Source organism: Oryza sativa, chromosome 3 (assembly GCF_034140825.1).
Source record: "Oryza sativa Japonica Group chromosome 3, ASM3414082v1".
Taxonomy (NCBI): Eukaryota; Viridiplantae; Streptophyta; class Magnoliopsida; order Poales; family Poaceae; genus Oryza; species Oryza sativa.
Genome location: NC_089037.1, coordinates 22,707,888 through 22,725,980, shown reverse-complemented (window position 1 = coordinate 22,725,980; position 18,093 = coordinate 22,707,888). Strand labels below are relative to the sequence as shown.

Sequence of the window (18,093 nt, the reverse complement as noted above, 5' to 3'; positions counted from 1 at the left end):
ACTCTCGTCGCACCGCACCCGATTCCTCATCCACGATGTCTCCACACGCACCGCCACACGCTGCACGCCGCCGTCGACTCCACCGGCCGGCCACCACTGTTGTTGCCTCCTCCCCACCTCCGACTTGACCCACACGCCACTGTCGACTCCGCCCGCCGGCTTCCGCTGTCGGCATATCGCTGCCCAACGCCTCCCTATTGCCGCCGCAGCCGCACTCTCTCCCTGACGAGCTCCATTCCTCTATGCGGCCACTGATTCCTCCTCCTATGCCCGACGCCTCCGCACCAAACCCTCGACTCCACACATTTAGACAGGGGCGTAGCCAAGAGGTAGTCCCGGTGGGCTCGGAACTACCCAGAATTCGGCCCAGAGACCTCACCTCCCAAAAAAATTAGGCCCAAAAGCCTGTTTAGCCCAAAAGCCTGTTTAGCCCAAACAGCCCAGAAATATTAGGGTTGGAAGGATTCCAGTCCACCACCACCAGGCGCGCCTCCACCCTCCACTTCTCCACGCCGCCACTGTCCAGGGCCGCGCGTCGAGCCTCCCCGTCGTCCGCGCCGGCGCTGCGCCATCCCAGCCGTCCACTCTGTCCCCGCTTTCCTCGCCGGCGCCGCTCCGTCCCAGCGGTCCGCGCCGTCGTCCGCGCTGGAGCCATCGACGCCCATGGGCGGTGGGTCCGTCTTCCGCGTCGGCGCCGCTCCAAGCCGCCAAGCGGGGGCCGGCGACGAAGCGACGCTGCGACGGCAACTCCTCCTGTCCTCCATACTCCAGTCCTCCTCGCCTCCTCGGGTCACCGCTTCGCCGGACTCTGGCCGCCGGTTGCGGGTTGCCGGCTTGGTGGCTTGGCGCGGCTTGCCGCAGCGCCGCCGCTCGCCTCCTGCTTAATTGGCTGCTCCACGTCTCCACTGATCCGGCGCTCCACCATTTAGCTCAGGTAACGAACAGATCAACAAAACACTAGAACAGCTGCCTAAATCAATTTGTAATTAGAGATCAGTGAATATGTGAATAAGAATAACTGAATATGCAATTTATAAATTCTTACTAATGTGTGCTATTATTTGTAGGATTGGTAAAACATGAAGAGGAACGGAGATCAAGGAATCGGCTCGGATATCCACTTGTTCAGGTAAAAAATCTCCCGGTTATACCAGATCCATGATTTGTTTCTTCTGAAATGAGTGAATGTATGCATGTATGTATGGATTGTTTCATGTGTTAAATTATAAGTGAATGAATGGACAAAATAAACAAGGAGAAAATAGAGAAACGAGAAATTATCTACCTGCTTGGCTGTGACTGTTAGTTCATATGCCTTGTCAGTCTGTCACTCTTCTTCCTAGTAGTACCATGATACACATGATACACTTATTATTATCGTCCTGCTCACAAAAATTGCAGAGTTCATCATCAAGGATAGACAATTAGAGGCCTTGGATAGCATTGCAATGTCAATGTTGCATATGCAGCAGCACTGTGCAAACCAACTTTTTTTTTATGTGGAGGAATCTTGCCACTGAGCCTGTTTGGTCAGTTATATTGTTGACATGTGTGAGAAACAGCTATATTGTTGAGCCTGTTTGATCAAATATTTATTTTAAGTGACATTATAATCTATTTCCAAGTTTGAACTATTTGGCTTTATGGTGCAGTTTAGTCGTCCACTACCGATTTTGCTGCAATCAACCTAGATATCATCCAAGGTGTACGTTGCTTTGCTGAGCATCTACCGAACAGAGGTCCCGAACAACAAATGTACAACAGTTAGTTTCCTCCCGCTTGCCATGAGTACTATGCTAAAATGCTGAAATGTTATATCCTCATGTTATATTTGTCTTGCGCAATGTTTTTTTATCTTTTCCCCATGGGTACACTGGTGAGTACTTGTACTTCACGCATAGAAAACACCACTCAAACACAAACTAATTTAAGTGGCCTCTAAAATTTGATTGTCAATACCAGCTATGGATAGGTGATGGATGTACCTTCCTAGGCACAATTTAACCGGACAATGAAATTGAACATGTAGACCAATGTCCTGATTTAGGTGGTGGCACAGACATTACTATTGATCCAGCATATGTTTCTCCTGCTAGATCAGGTATAGATGGAATAGTAGTTGTTAATGCAAATGAAAAGATAGCCATTTCACCCTCTTCTCAGACGCAATCTTTTATTTTTCTGTTTTTTTTTTACAGAATTGCTAGGTTTTTGTTAGAACTGCTATTAGAAAAATTGAGTCACTTGGTGAGGAAGTGGAAAAGTTGACTGAATTACTTGCTAATTCTCGAGATGGACGACAATGTCAATCCCTAAGTCATGTCAAATTCTGCAACAACTTAAATGAGGCAAATAATGCGATGTATACAGTTCTATTCTAAATGATCAGTGCTTGTTTCCGTTTCATTACTTTTGGCCAACAATTTGTATTGGTTGAACAGGAGAGTGCAAATGGCTAGCTTTTTGTTAGAGCTACTGATGCTATCCTGGACATGAAGAGTTGCATGTTGAAGGTGGTCGCTTGTTGGTTGAATTATTTAATGTACAGAAGTACAGATCGGTGGACCATCGTCATACAAGAGTCTTGGAAACTTTTGCTAATTAAATAGACTTCTTTTGTATGAATGCAAAGACAATGTACTCGTATATATGTACACTGATGCAAGTGTTTGCCCACTCTGCTGTGCTGGATATAACTACTTTTGATCTTGTGGAATCTTAAAGTCAGTATGTTTTTTTCATGCAACTTAAAGTCATTATGTTAAACCTGAGTTGTTGAATGCAGTGGCGAAGCCACCGTAGGGGCCAGGAGGGCCAACACCCCCCTAACCCCTATGTGACCTCCCCTCCCCTCTCTTCTCCCATGGATAATTAGCCCTTATAATCTAGCCATTAATTACATCATTAGTTGCAGATGAGACTAGCTATATAGAATAACTGCCTAGCTATATATATATAGGACTTATGAAATGACTTAGTTAACTGATTTATCATTTTAAAAATGATTGCAAGACTCCAATTAAAATAATGGAACAAACTGTTTAAATTGGCAAATTATGATCTATGGGTTCTCATTCTCTCTTCTAGCTAATCGCTATAACATGTATGATGTCGAGTTAACGATCATACATCAACGCTACAATATCACTGTTCATTAAACCTTAAGTGAGTTACCACATCTCGTAGATGGCACCCCCCATCTCTAAATCCTGGCTTCGCCACTGGTTGAATGCACGTTGAAAGTCTATGGAGTCTTGAATTGCTGGATGTGTGTTGAATGTCTATGGAGTTTGTACTGATTCTGTGGGCTGATTTGGTACCGATCTGAATTTGTGTACATTGGACCCGTTGTACTGATTTGGTCCGAAACAACCAAGTGCCGGTAAAACTACTAACTGTCAGACTATATGCCAGGGATGCTCTAAGCATCAAGGGCAGTTAATTGCCACGGATACAACTATATGCCGGGAATACTCTAGTGATTCTAGGGCAGTTAATTGCCAGGAAAAAAAATATCTGCCGGGAATTCTCTTTTGCTACAGGACTTTATAGGGCGGTTTTTAAGTGCCGGGAATAGTTTTCCCGGCAGATGAATTGCCATTCAATGCACTTATCTAGGGCAGTTGCAATGAAGGGAATACTAGGTCATGGTGTAGTGATACTAGGTTGCGCCGAGCCGTCTGGAGCTTGTTTCCTATCTCCATCCTTAAAAGAGCTGATCCAAGGATCATCAGCAATCACCTTTATTTTGTATTTCTGAACAAGTGTTCCCTTGCGGGTCTACATGAATGAGTTCAAGAACTGATCCCGTGCTTGTTGCAACATTGTTTCAAACTCTTTCTTCTGCTCGGGCGTGAATTTTTCCGGATCGATCGGCACGATGTTTTCTTCATTGACGTCAGTCAATCCTAACTTCAGCATCTTTTACTTAACAGAGCCTGGGCTAGATGGTGGTGGTGGTTGTTTTTCGGCTATGAGGAAGAACTGTCGGCTGACTTCTTACTGGTCCCACCGGGCGTGCCAAAAGCGTGTTAACAGAAAACACGAGGCCTGAGAGATCTGCTTAACTCCAGTGCAGGTCCAAAGCTCGCCTTTGGGTGTACTAGCGTGACAGTTGATTTGATCCTGTAATCAACAAGAAATAGAAGCAAAGAAACTGCGGTTAAATCTATAAATGATAGCCGATCGGCTAGATGCCGATGACATATCATTTATCCCTGAGCCGATGTCATATATGAATCGATCGGCAATTGTAAATAGATAATAAAGAACTAAATCTATTCAATCGGCTGTAGATATTTCCAATATACAGTTCTTATATCGATATATATTTAAATCAAGTGATTGAGATAGATCGGTCACCATGCCGAGACAGTATAAATCACTTAGGTCGAAATATATATTAATAACAGGTCTATATATGTTATAGCATAGCTGATCAGATAGACCTAGCATGTATCGGATAATACTCCGATACTACTCTATATCAGGATATTAAAATAGGTATAATATATCAAACAAAGGCCTAATATATTTAAATATAGCAATATCTTGACGTAAAGGACAGATTTAATATGTCAATTAAGCATATAAAGCAAATATAGTTAAATCAGATAAGATCGGCTGAAACTCCGATGCTACCCTAATCGGCAACCAGAAGACAGGTTAGAGATTGATCTTCTAAGCACGACTTAATAAATCAAACTCAACTGATGCAGCATTAAGTATGAAGAGAAGAACAATATCTAGACAATCAAGCCGCTGGAAGTTTCATAGAGTGGTAAATATCTTATATAATCTGAATCAACGTCAGAATCTAACCTAATCGGCTACCTTCCTCGATAGATGTTAGCCGATTGTAGGTTAGACAGCGATATTGCCAGAGATTATGTAAGATATATGATAACTCGACGAATCATATAAACAAGATTAGAGTATCATGAGGATGGAAGCACTAATCTCAAGAACGCAAGCCGTCATAACAAGTTTTACCTCTTGTTGAAGATCGAAACCGATGCAGCTCAACCCGAAAGCAAGAACTCGTCGAAACAAAACTAAATCAAAAGGGTGGTGATGTGCCGAAATTGTATTGAACGTGTGTTAAAAGTTACATAGGACTCGGGTCTATTTATACCCGAGAATTACAAGATACGTCCATAACGGACACGACTACTATCTCTAACAAACTCTAAGATACCATAAGTCTTTGCGGCAGACTTTTGCCCAAACGTATCTCTAAGGAAATTATATAAAACATCCTAATTAATAGATACAATTGCCTCCTCAGAACTCTATCCATGTACGGCAACCACCTTGAAGCACCTCAATCGAACCCGACATCACACATTAAGTTGTATTGTCGGGATCGGCTACGTCTGCTTACCTAGCCCGACTCAGACTCAGCCGATCTTATCGTAGCCGATCTGGACTCCAGCCGATTCCTGCCTTGTTTTCGAACTCAATCTCCGCCTCCGACTTTGCTTCGATCTAATCTTCTTTCCCAATGCCGATGTTACCAAATTTGGTTGTTAACAAGCTCACACCGAAACCTTCCATATATAGAGGAAGGCTATATAAAAAGGAGAGGGTGCTCATATTGTACACTTGTGCTTGACTTGTGCTTGAGGATGATAGAATGATGAATGAGAAGAGAGTCTCACCCCTATATCTTGTGTCTCCACTTTTATAGAATTATGGGACCCTTTTGGATTATTTCGTGTAGCAGGAGGGTTGCGTAATACGTTATCAGCACGACGTTCTACCGGAGACCAAGCAAGAAGAAGGGTGAGAACTCGCACATCCATTTAGCATCTCGCCGATTCAATCACGAAAACGAATTCCTCTCCTCGTTCGCATTCCGTTCTTGTTTTTCTGGAGAAATCTGCTACCGCCGACTTGGAGTCGCCGGCGAAAGCCGATTAGCAATATCCCGGAAAAGCTAGCTGGCTGAGCGCGTCCCTCCGCGCCATGCCGCACACGGATACCCCGGCGACAGGCCGCGTCGTCCTGGACGCACGCCGGCCACCGCGCCCCCATAGCTGCACTCGCGCCATCACTGGCAGCCGTTCGCGCTCGCCATCAATGGCCATCGCCTCACTGCAACGAGGGCACGCAGCAAGCCCATGCCGGACGCGTGCGCCATGGCAACTAACAGCAAAATAGGAGAGGAGAACAAAGGAAACAAGACAAAGAAGAAGAACAAGAAAAAGACGCCAATGGAGACGTCGGCCACTGCATGGGCCACGCCACTACACCGAACTCCACGGCGTCACGACCGGTCGTCGCTCAGCCGCGCCTGCACAGAGGCCGCCGCTAGCAGCACCCACGCCGACGTCCGCCGCCGCTCGGCCGCACCTCGCGCCAACCCGGCCGCGCCCACCGCCGGCCGAACCGCCGCCTGGCCGCGCCATACACGGCCGCGTCACCGCCGCACGGCCCCGCGCCGCGCCGCCTTTGCACGGCCGCGCGCCACCGCCGCCGCCGTACAGCCGAACCCCGCGGGCGACCGCACCGCCGTGCGCCGAGCCGCCCCGCCGGGCGACCCCGGCGCGCCACCCTGCAGCGCCCGGTCACCGCGCTACGCTGCCACCTCGCCTGGCTGCGTCGTCGACATCCGCCGCCGCTCGGCCGCACCTCGCGCCAACCCGGCCGCGCCCGCCGCTGGCCGAACCGCCGCCTGGCCGCGCCGCTGACGTCCGCCGCCGCTCGGCCGCACCTCGCGCCAACCTAGCCGCGCCAGCCGCCGGCCGAACCGCCGCCTGGCTGCCGTGCACCCGTGCTACCGCGCCTGGTGCCGCCGCCGCTCTTCCTCAGCCCGGCCGCGTGCTCGCGCCACCACTCTCCCGGGCGCCGCGTCGCGCCGCCCCGATGTCGGCCGCCGTGCTGTTGGACGTCGCCCCACCTCCAAACGGCCGGCCGTCGCCGGGCCACCGGCTCTGCGCCGCCGCCGCCGCGTCGTCATGTATGGCAGGCGACGCAATCGGGGGAGTCAACGGGAAAGGATAAGGAAAGTGGGAGAAAAGAAGGAAAGAGAAGAAGAAAAGGAAAGAAAAAAAAGAAAAAAAAAAAAGGAAAGAATCCTATGATTTTGCAAAAATGCCCTTGTTTTTTTGGAAATTAAGTGCATGTTCCTCTGTATTGGAATCTTTGCATTTTAAACCCTGAATTTTCCAGAAAACACATAAATAACCCTCTGCATTTGGGATATTTGTTTGAATAGCATTCGGAATTTGCAAATATCACCAAAATCATATTCTCGCATAAAAGAGCCACGGGACATTGAATTTCGACCCGACTTTGTATTTCAGGTACCTTTATTGCTGATGTTTATGATTATGAAATTTAATTATCGCATTTACGATTATTGATTATTTGTGATGCTTTTATTACTTTTAATTAATATCATTGCGATAAAATGTATAGAATTGCATAGTATATACTAGAATTATTTGCGGGAATTTTGTGTACCATTATATTGCAACACTTGTGCATTTTACCAGCATTTAATTTGCGCATATTTTTTTTTGAATAACGAAAGATGACTGGTATCGCGGATTAGAAAATTCGCTGAATCTAGAATATCTCTGACATATTTGTTTTCCAATGTCGAAATTACAGTAGAGCAAGAAGCCCTATGGTACCGTTAATCCAATCGCGCTATAGGCATTGACTTGATGAGTTTGATCTAGCATTTCAAACTCTCGCCAGTGCCTCGAAGCCACTCTCATGAATGAGTAGGCTAGAAGAATAAGCGCGTTAGCATTTAGAAGATTATGGTACATACCCTACCTCTCGTAGAGCAAGAACTATGAGCAAGAATGGGTATTTTTCGACTATGATTCACTGAGCAGATGACACAAAGAGTACGGTAATACGGTGCACCGAATACTGCGAAAACTCTTGATGTTCTACCCGAACATGACAAAAGTCGCACGCAAGCATCACTGGTGCACATACAAGAAGTATGCCTAACTAGTTGATAAATGGAATTGCGTAATGTTCATGACAGTACTCACTAGAAGAGCATTGTCTTCCAAAACCAACTAGCACAGTTGATAACGAATTCAACACGAGCAGCTAGCCCAGTACACTTACCTCAACGAAAGAAGAGGAAAGGGGGGAGTAGAACATAGGTGGTCAAGGTGAAACAATCTAGAACTATGAACATTAAAAGAAAAGGACAATCCTAATAGCACACTCATCATGAATTGAGGGGGAGAGCTTCTAGCCTATTTGCATTGATATGGACGAAGAATCTCCTATGCTATATCGGATCGGCCCTAAAATTGATGTCAGGATAGTAAATAATTGCCATAGCTATCGAGCAAGAAGCTCGCTATGAAGTTAATTGAATCCGAAGTACCGGGATACCTCGTTGAATCAATATACTTCGTCATCACTTGTTGCAATCTTTGAATAGAGCATTGCATCGAAAAATGGTCCTTGCCCAAGTAGAGCACACATTTTCCCTGCAATAGAGAATTATTTTCGGTATAAAATTGCATATTTAAGGCATTTACTATTTTGTTGCTCTTTTCTAGCACATAGTTATAATGCTTTGAATTATGTGTAGCGCCCAAACATAAGAGAAAAAGAATGAATTGTGGTCCGCATAACCACAAATAACACTTTAAGAGAAAGAGGTATTTTCCAGACCCATAGAACTGAAAATATTATGATTGTTGCTGGCAGCAACAACTAAATTTGTCGGCCTAGAATGCGCCACAGTCATATTACCTATGGAACAATTGTGCACTTTATAGAAGCATCTATTGTCCGTCAACCCCGTTGAACTCTCTAAAAAGTGTGATCATTTGGGCTACACCCTTTTAGCAATGGATTTTCAGCCATTTCTGGTCTTAGAATTATAAGAATAAATATTACAACTCGTATGATCATGGCACATATATGCATAATTTTCCTAAATCATGAAGATTTGTGTGCCAAGTATGCACCGACAGGAAATTAGTGCATAAACCACATATAGTTCTAGCATCCCTGAACTGGATTGTGAGGAATATCTGCGGCTCCCATTTGGTACTATATGGATAAATGCGCTTCCAAAGCAGCAAACATCCAGTGTCTCTTAGACACCGTGTCTCTGCCAAGACTGATCCAGCAAGATCACGTGAACAACAATTGAACTCACTAAATCATCTTTAGAAGTCCGCGAGGACAATGCTAGCATTGCATTTGATGATTGGTGAATTGGTAGCACGAAGTACCAAATATCCGCATGAACGAACCAAGTATAAGCTATGAATTGCAATATATGCTATATCATTGTTGTAATACCCGTAGTAGAAAAGGACATGTAGTCCCCAAAGCTGCGGATTCTGAAAGAAAATTCAGACCATCGGCATAAACATCCATCCTGCAACTAATGCTATTGCATCTGTTTGGTTTATGTGCATATCCCACTAATGCGTTTCAAAAGGCTCTCTCCGAAGGTCGGGAACTTTTTATGGAGATAGTTATGAAGCCTAAAATCCTTGACAAATAAGAATTATTTCCAGTCATTTAGGGGGGGAGAATGAACCCCTAGATAGGAAATGTCAGGAAATATGACAGCAGAAAGGGACTAATGCATGTTACACCACACTAGTGAATGTAGTTTGCATAGAGAATTAAAACTGCCAAATTACTTTGTAAATACTTTTGTGATTTCGAAAAGTTTGACTAAGTTGCATGAATGAAATGCACCGGAGGAGGGTGATACCGAAGAAAGTAAAGGTACCCCTCGTCTTGTCTAGAGGCCTCGAACAAAAAGAATTGGACAAGAAACTTCGGCTCCTCACACCCCTAAAGTAACCGGAGACGTCTGGTGAAAACAGGGCAAGAGGGACTATCATACTCAAAGTCAAAAGGTACCCCACCGAATAGAAGGGGAGTGTCACACCCTGAAGTTTCCCCCCCTTTTCTTGCTTTAAAAATTGGTTAAATAAATTGCCCAAAGAAATTATCTTAATTAACCTAGAGCTAAATCCCTAATTAATAAATGCATTTAATAATCGAATTCGGCGTGGTGGAATTTTTCTTGAGTTCCCCATGCTCCAATACATTAACATGATTTTTAGTGGAATTTTCAGAGCCTTGGAAATAATTTTAACCAATTAAAATTGAGCAAGTGCAATATTTTTAATCCCAGGAAAATCCTTTTTCTCCTTTTCTTTTCTTTTCCCTCCTTTTTCTTTGTTGGGCCGTCGGCCCGTCCCTCTCCCGCGGCCCCTCCTCCTTGTGGGCCGGCCCAAGCCGCCCCTCCCTCCTCTCTCGGGACGCCGACAGGTGGGCCCCACTTGTCCGTCGTCTCCTACCTCCGGCCGTTGGAGCCGGAGCTCCAACCGCCGCTGCCGCCGAAATCGCCACGCCGCCGCTGTTTCCCGCCTTCTCCGCTCCACGTCGTGCCTCCACTCCGCGCCCACACCTCGCGCCCACGTTGCCGCCCCTCCCCCGCTCCTCCCACCCCCACGCCCGCCCGAGAGTGGGTGGGGTTCAATTTGAATCCCCCCCTCTCTCTTCCTCCCCACTCCCCCACGTCGCCCACCAAATCGGCCACCTTCCCGGCCACGTCCGCCCCCTCCCGCACCTATAAATCACTCCCCCGAGCTCCCTCTCTCGTTTCCCCCATTTGCCGCCCTCTCCCATGCCCCTATCGCCGCCGGCGCCTAGCCGCTGCCACTGCTTATCTCCGGCCGCGCGCCACCGCCGCTAGAGCCGCCGCCGCGCCGCGCAGTCACCGCCGTCGCGCTCACCGAGCCCGCCCGCACCTCGGCCGCCGCTTCGTTTCCGCGAATCACCGCCGGAGCTCCGATTCCCTCGCGCCGCCGGTGAGCTCGCCATTGTTTCCATCTCCGGCCATTTCTCCTCGCCGTGCCGCGGCTTCTCTCTTCTCCCTAACCCCTTCACCGCCTTTTCCCAGGTCGCGCCGCTCCCGACCGCCGTTTTCCGAAGCGTTGCCGCCGCTCATCCCCTCCCGCTCCGGTCGCCGCCCCTCCGGTGAGGACTCCCTCCCCCTTTCTTTTCTCCCCTTCCTGCGTGCGCCGCCGCCTTTGGCCGTGCCGTCGCTCCGGCCGTCCGCCACCGCCTTTCGCGCCGTCCGCCGCCGCCTCCCTCCGCCGGTCGTCGCCGTCGGCAGCCGCACGCGCCGCCGCCTCTCGCCATGGCCGGTCGGTCGGCTTTGTGCCGAGCCGAGCCGTGCCTAGCCGCCGCCCGCGCCGTCCGATCGGCCTCGGGCCGATCCGGACCGTCGGTCCCGTGGACCGGCGGTGGACCACCCGCGTGGTCCCGGTCCACGGTAGACTGGCCACCTTGTGCTGCTGCCAGTGGGGCCCACTTGCCCGAGCCCCCTCTCCCTCCCCTTGTGCGCTGACAAGCGGGGCCCACCTGTCGGCGCAGCCGCCCCCCCTTGGATGACGTCTGCCCTGGGATTTATTGCGCAATAAATTGATTAAGGACTTTTTCTTTATTAGTAAAAACACTATTTATCTTCTAAAATTCATAAGTAATTCATCCGAGCTTCGTTTAAGTCCATTCAAGTCTCAATAAATTCATAAAAATGTAAAGAATCCATTAAAAATAGTTTTGTTTCCTGTTGCAGTAGTCTTATAGCATGTTTTGCTTGTGTGCTTTGTTTGTCGCGTAGATTTCGGCCGTTTCGTCGATCCGCGGTTTCTCGAAGACGTTGCTGAGGTCTCATCAGTGTGAGAGCAAGGCAAGTCATGCTTTACATTTAATCATATTGTACCCAATTTACAAACACTCTGCATTTCTATTAAATGTTGCACTCTTTTACAATGTCATGTGGGATGGGTCCTATTACTCAGCCATATATCGTTTTCCATATGCCATTGATAACTGGGGTATCAAAATGATTAGATGTTGGTTTAGGAAATGCTTAGCCATGCTTAGTTCAACTAGTACACAAAAGGGGATCACATTATTACATAGACTCTGACTATGAGCATAGTTCTGGATTCGTGCCACCGCAATGGTGTTAGTTAATTAAAATACACCGAATGGTGGGTTGTGGGTGCATGGTTTTGCTGGTCGCACTCATGGCAATTAAGGACCGGTTCACGGGAAACCCTTGGAGACTTACCGTGCTTACCACAAGCAGGAGTGGGTAACTGCTTGATCTGAAGTATAGCTCGACCCTTTCCTAGGCACCGGTGGCGAGGGTGGGCGTGATGGAGTTGGGTCGGCCGGGGTGTCCGGTTGTCCAGATGCCGGATTCACCGCGGCGCAAGAGGGGATCGCCCACTGCCTTTTGAGGGGTGGGGGTGAAACCTTAGCGTGGTGTGGATGGTTAGGGGAGGGTTATGTGGAGGGTCTTGTCACGATTTCCCCCTTTGCAGTATCATGGTGATACTTCGGGGCATGGCGACATGTGTGAAACCGTGTCTTGTGGGTACAGTTGTACACCTCTGGCCAGAGTAAAAGTATTCGAATAGCCGTGCCTGCGGTTATGGGCGATCAACCAGATTCACCGTGATTAGTCTCACCCTAGTTTAGCTTAATGAACTGGTGTAGTTCAGGTGGTTGGTTGGGCCTATTGCAACGTGGTGTAGCGTTGGACAGTGATTAGTTAATATTGATTAATTACTACAGCTCTTTTACTGCTTTCAACTATTGCTTTTAAATGCTAGCTTGATGCAAAAGAACCCCTAGCCTCCTTTGGTTATATCCTGCATCATACCTCCTCTTCCGGTATGACTTGCTGAGTACAGTGGGTAGTACTCAGTCTTGCTCTCTTTTCCCCCACACCAGAGTTGAAGTTCTTCTCAGTTGGAGCCGTCTCAGAGAGATTGGTTTCGTCGCTGCCGTTAAGGATTGCTTGTGGAATGGAGTCGCCCCGCTTCTGAAGTCAAGCTTCCGAGTTTAGTTCGTTTTATCTTTTCCGCTACATTTGTAAACTTTTATATTTTTGTAAGACGTGGATCTGTATGTCAACAATGGTCGTTTGTGTACCCTGGCTGGTCCTGGACAGGGATTTAATGCACATTCAGCTTAGAAATTCTGATTCGTGAATATCTGGGCATGACAAGTTGGTATCAGAGCCGAGCCTGACCGTAGGACAAGCCAACTGGAAACCTAAGAGCCCTCTGAACCCCTTTTCATATGCATATGCCTTTTTCACCTGGATTTGTTTCGGGAAAATTTTGGGTTTTGCCTCTTTGGTTTGTGGGAAAAATCTTGGTAGTTCATTTGGATCGGATCTTTAAAATTAGCTCAGTCTAGGGTTTTAGTAAAATTTTATTTGGAGTTTATTCGACAGTCAGTCGGGAATCTATCAGGTGATATGCATTAGGTCGTGTCTATGTTCGATGGGGCAATTTTATGCGCATTATTTTCTATGCATCTAATTTATGCATTAATTTATTGTTTAATCAGTTGCATTAGTGTCTTTATCTGGGTTCATGAAAAATGTTCTATGCATAAAAATCAGTCATGCTAGGTTATTTATTTGAGTCATTTGTTGCTTTGTTTAATTTGGAATTTAGCATGAATTGGTTCTTATCCCTTGTCTACTTTAGATGTTAGTCCTATCCCTCGATTGCAAGCGCCGCTCCGAGCTTCAGAGTCGCCGCCCTTAGTTTTATCGTCTTCTTAGTTTTGTTTGCTTGCTAGTTTCCGTGCTTAGGTTTGTTGCTTGTGGGTTAGTTGGCGGTCGATATCATGTGTGAGTGGTATGGCTGACTTAATTAAGAGTTGCGTGCCTCTTTTTCAGTGTTTTAATCAAGATTAAGATAATTGCACTTAAATTTATAAGAAAGATTAGTTTCTGAGCCCCCTATTTTTCTTCCTTTTCTCATATTTCTACCTATCCTCCTTCAGATGGTGAAGACAAGGAATGGTTCACGTGACTCCAGCAACGTCAGTGGCAGCGAAGAGCAGATTAGTGGAGCACGTGCCAACAGTGCATCTGACAACAGTCCATCTCCACCGCCCGAGAACCCAACGATCACTCAGGTGTTGGACAATCAGACTCAGATGATGTCAATGATTATGCAACAGATGCAACAACAGTACCATCAGGTGTTGCAGTAGGTGCAGCAGCAAGCACAACAGCAGCAGTAGAACCTGCAGTTTGGTCTTCCACCTCCTTAATCCAAACTGTTAGAATTTCTCCATGTCAAGCCGCCCACTTTCTCAAGTACCACCAACCCAATCGAGGCCAACGACTGGCTTCGTGCTATTGAGAAGAAGCTGAACCTTTTGCAATGCAACGACCAAGAGAAGGTTGCTTTTGCTATACACCAGCTGCAAGGTCCCGCTTCTGTTTGGTGGGACAACTACGTGGTGACCCGTCCAGCTGGGACAAAGGTTACCTGGGCAGAGTTTTGTCAGAGTTTCAATAAAGCACAGGTTCCCGAGGGAATTATGGCACAAAAGAAGAGAGAGTTCCGTTCTCTGCAACAAGGAACCAAAACAGTTATAGAGTATTTGCACGAGTTCAACCGCCTCGCGCACTACGCTCCTGAGGACGTGCGCACTGATGCCGAGAGGCAGGAGAAGTTTTTGTCGGGTCATGATGATGAATTGACCAACTAGTTGATCTCCCGAGATTATAAGGACTTTCAGAAGTTGGTGGACAAAGCTATCCGTCAGGAGGAGCAGGGTAACAAAATGAACCGAAAAAGGAAGGCATCTCAGTTCAGAACTTCCCAGGGGAACAGTTAGAAGCCTCGCTTCATGATGGGACATCAGGGTGGACCTTCCACCATGATTATCCGGCAGCATCGTCCCTACCACCCGGGTAGCTTCGGCAGGATCTACCATAGTGGCAGTCACGGCAACAGCGAGAAGCACAGCCTCAACCTGACTCCAAGTCCACTAATGTTTCTAGCTCAGTCAGTTCAGCCAGCTCTGCCTGCTCAGTCAAAACAGCCCAAGGAGTTCGAAGGAAAGCCCGAACTCTGCTTCAATTGTAACAAACCGGGACACACGGTTGGAAAGTGCCCAAAGCCAAGACATGCTGGACCCAAGTTTGTGCAGGCCCATGTCAATCATGCGTCTGCAGAGGAGGCACAGTCAGCACCAGAGGTCATATTGGGCACATTTCCTGTCAACTCGACACCGGCAGTAATATTGTTTGATTCTGGTGCAACTCATTCCTTCATTTCCAAGCGTTTTGCTGGTGCGCATGGGTTATCTTTAGTGAAGCTTAAGATACCTATGCGAGTTCATACTCCTGGAGGTGGCATGACCACAACTCACTATTGCCCATCAGTAACAGTTGAAATTCAAGGGTTGATTTTTCCAGCCAACCTCATTCTTCTCGAATCCAAGGATCTAGATGTTATTCTTGGAATGGATTGGTTGACAAGGCACAGAGTGATTGATTGCACTAGCCACACCATCAAGTTGACCAATGCGAAAGGAGAAGTGGTAACCTTCCAGTCTCCAGTATTGCAGAAGCCAGGGATCAGTTTAAACCAGGCTGCTGGTGAGGAACAAGAGGTAGCAGTGGAGAAAACCACTAAGAAGTTGGAAGATATTCCCATAGTCAGAGAGTATCCAGAGGTTTTTCCGGACAATCTGACAACAATGCCACCAAAAAGGGATATCGAGTTCCGGATTGACTTGGCACCTGGAACTGCACCGATCCACAAGAGGCCTTACAGAATGGGAGCCAATGAGCTGGCGGAAGTCAAGAAGCAAGTTGATGAATAGCTACAGAAGGGATACATCCGCCCGAGCACGTCGCCTTGGGGTGCTCCGGTCATCTTTGTGGAAAAGAAAGACAAAACCAAGAGGATGTGTGTTGACTACCGCGCACTCAATGTGGTTACTGTTAAGAACAAGTACCCTTTGCCAAGGATTGATGATCTGTTCGATCAGCTGAAAGGAGCTACTGTGTTCTCTAAGATAGACCTGCGATCAGGCTATCACCAGTTGAGGATCCGCGAAGAGGATATTCCAAAGACAGCATTCATCACTCGGTACGGGTTGTTCGAATGCACAGTTATGTCTTTCGGACTCACTAATGCACCTGCTTTCTTCATGAATTTGATGAACAAGGTGTTTATGGAATTTCTAGACAAGTTTGTCGTGGTTTTCATCGATGACATACTTATCTACTCCAAGTCCGAGGAAGAACATAAGCAGCATCTCCGGCTAGTACTTGAAAAGTTAAAAGAGCACCAGCTATATGCCAAGTTCAGCAAGTGTGACTTCTGGCTTAAGGAAGTTCAGTTTCTCGGTCACATCGTGAATGCTCAAGGAGTAGCTGTGGATCCAGCAAATGTGGAGTCAGTTACGAAATGGACCCCACCAAGGACAGTCACTCAGGTTCGGAGTTTCTTAGGACTTGCGGGCTATTACCGCCGGTTCATTGAGAACTTCTCTAAAATTGCTAAGCCAATGACACAGCTATTGAAGAAGGAAGAAAAGTTTATCTGGTCTGCTGAATGCAATAGGAGTTTTGAAGAACTCAAAGGACGGTTGGTGTCTGCACCAGTCTTAATCCTGCCTAATCAGACGAAAGATTTCCAGGTCTATTGTGATGCATCTCGCCAAGGGCTAGGATGTGTGTTGATGTAGGATGGCAAAGTGGTTTCTTATGCTTCACGGCAGTTGCGTCCTCATGAAGGCAGCTACCCGACGCATGATCTGGAATTGGCCGCAGTTGTTCATGCTTTAAAGATTTGGCGGCACTATCTCATCGGTAACCGTTGTGAGGTATATACAGATCACAAAAGTCTAAAGTACATCTTCACTCAACCTGATTTGAATCTCCGATAGCGAAGATGGTTGGAGCTGATCAAGGATTACGATATGGGAATACACTACCATCCTGGCAAGGCTAATGTGGTTGCAGATGCCCTGAGCAGGAAGAGTTACTGCAACGTCACATGGGTAGAGCAACTATGCTGTGAGGTTCAACGTGATTTGGAACATCTGAACCTTGGTATAGTTGAGCACGGATTTGTGGTTGCCCTAGAGGCACAGCCCACACTAGTGGAGCAGGTTCGCATAGCTCAAGCAAGTGATCCTGAAATAGCAGAGCTCAAAAAGAACATGAGAGTTGGAAAAGCCCGAGGTTTTGTTGAGGATGAATAAGGAACAATCTGGATGGGAGAAAGATTGTGTGTACCCGAAAACAAGGAATTAAAAGACTTGATACTGACAGAAGCTCATCAAACTCAGTATTCTATTCATCCTGGCAGTACCAAGACGTACCAAGACCTCAAATAAAAATTATGGTGGGTCAGCATGAGAATGGAAATAGCTGAATTCGTCGCACTCTGTGACGTTTGCCAGCGAGTAAAGGCAGAACACCAAAGGCCAGCAGGTTTGCTACAGCCACTTCAGATTCCAGAATGGAAGTGGGAAGAAATCGGAATGGATTTCATTATGGGTTTGCCCAGGACGTTATCGGGGCATGATTCTATTTGGGTAGTCATTGATAGACTCACTAAAGTGGCTCACTTCATTCCGGTGCATACTATCTACTCAGGGAAGAAGTTAGCAGAGCTTTATTTGGCAAGAATCATGTGTCTACATGGTGTACCTAAGAAGATCGTGTCTGATCGAGGAAGCCAATTCACCTCAAAGTTCTGGCAGAAATTGCAAGAAGAATTGGGAACCCGTCTGAAATTCAGCACAGCGTACCATCCACAAACTGATGGCCAGACTGAGCGAGTCAATCAAATACTAGAGGATATGTTAAGAGCTTGTGCGCTTGACTTTGGTGGAGCATGGGACAAAAGCTTGCCGTATGCTGAGTTCTCCTACAACAACAGTTACCAGGCTAGTCTGCAGATGGAACCATTTGAAGCACTGTATGGACGGAAGTGTCGTACTCTGCTCTTCTGGGATCAGACAGAGGAACGCCAGTTGTTTGGTACAGAAGTTTTAAATGAAGCAGAAGAGAAAGTTAGAGCTGTCAGGGAAAGTTTGAGAATCGCGCAATCTCGACAGAAAAGCTATGTAGACAACCGCCGAAGAGAGCTCGTTTTTGAAACAGGGGATTATGTGTATCTCCGTGTCACTCCGCTCAGGGGAGTACATCGCTTCCAAACCAAAGGAAAATTGGAACCACGCTTTGTGGGACCATACAGGATCTTGGAACGTAGAGGTGAAGTTGCTTAC

The 18,093-nt window shown here is 47.0% G+C and overlaps 1 long non-coding RNA gene across 2 annotated transcripts; it reads left to right on the top strand.

The window, feature by feature from the left end:
- The first annotated feature begins 476 nt into the window (after nucleotides 1–476).
- Nucleotides 477–2,746, top strand: LOC107280233 (uncharacterized). 2 transcript variants are annotated; one of them, XR_001544216.3, is made up of 4 exons: nucleotides 477–934; nucleotides 1,068–1,129; nucleotides 1,653–1,755; nucleotides 2,442–2,746. It is a non-coding gene; the product is annotated as an uncharacterized lncRNA (long non-coding RNA). The 2 variants fall into 2 exon arrangements; XR_001544215.3 differs by having other exon boundaries at nucleotides 1,653–1,763.
- Nucleotides 2,747–18,093: the final 15,347 nt, after the last annotated feature.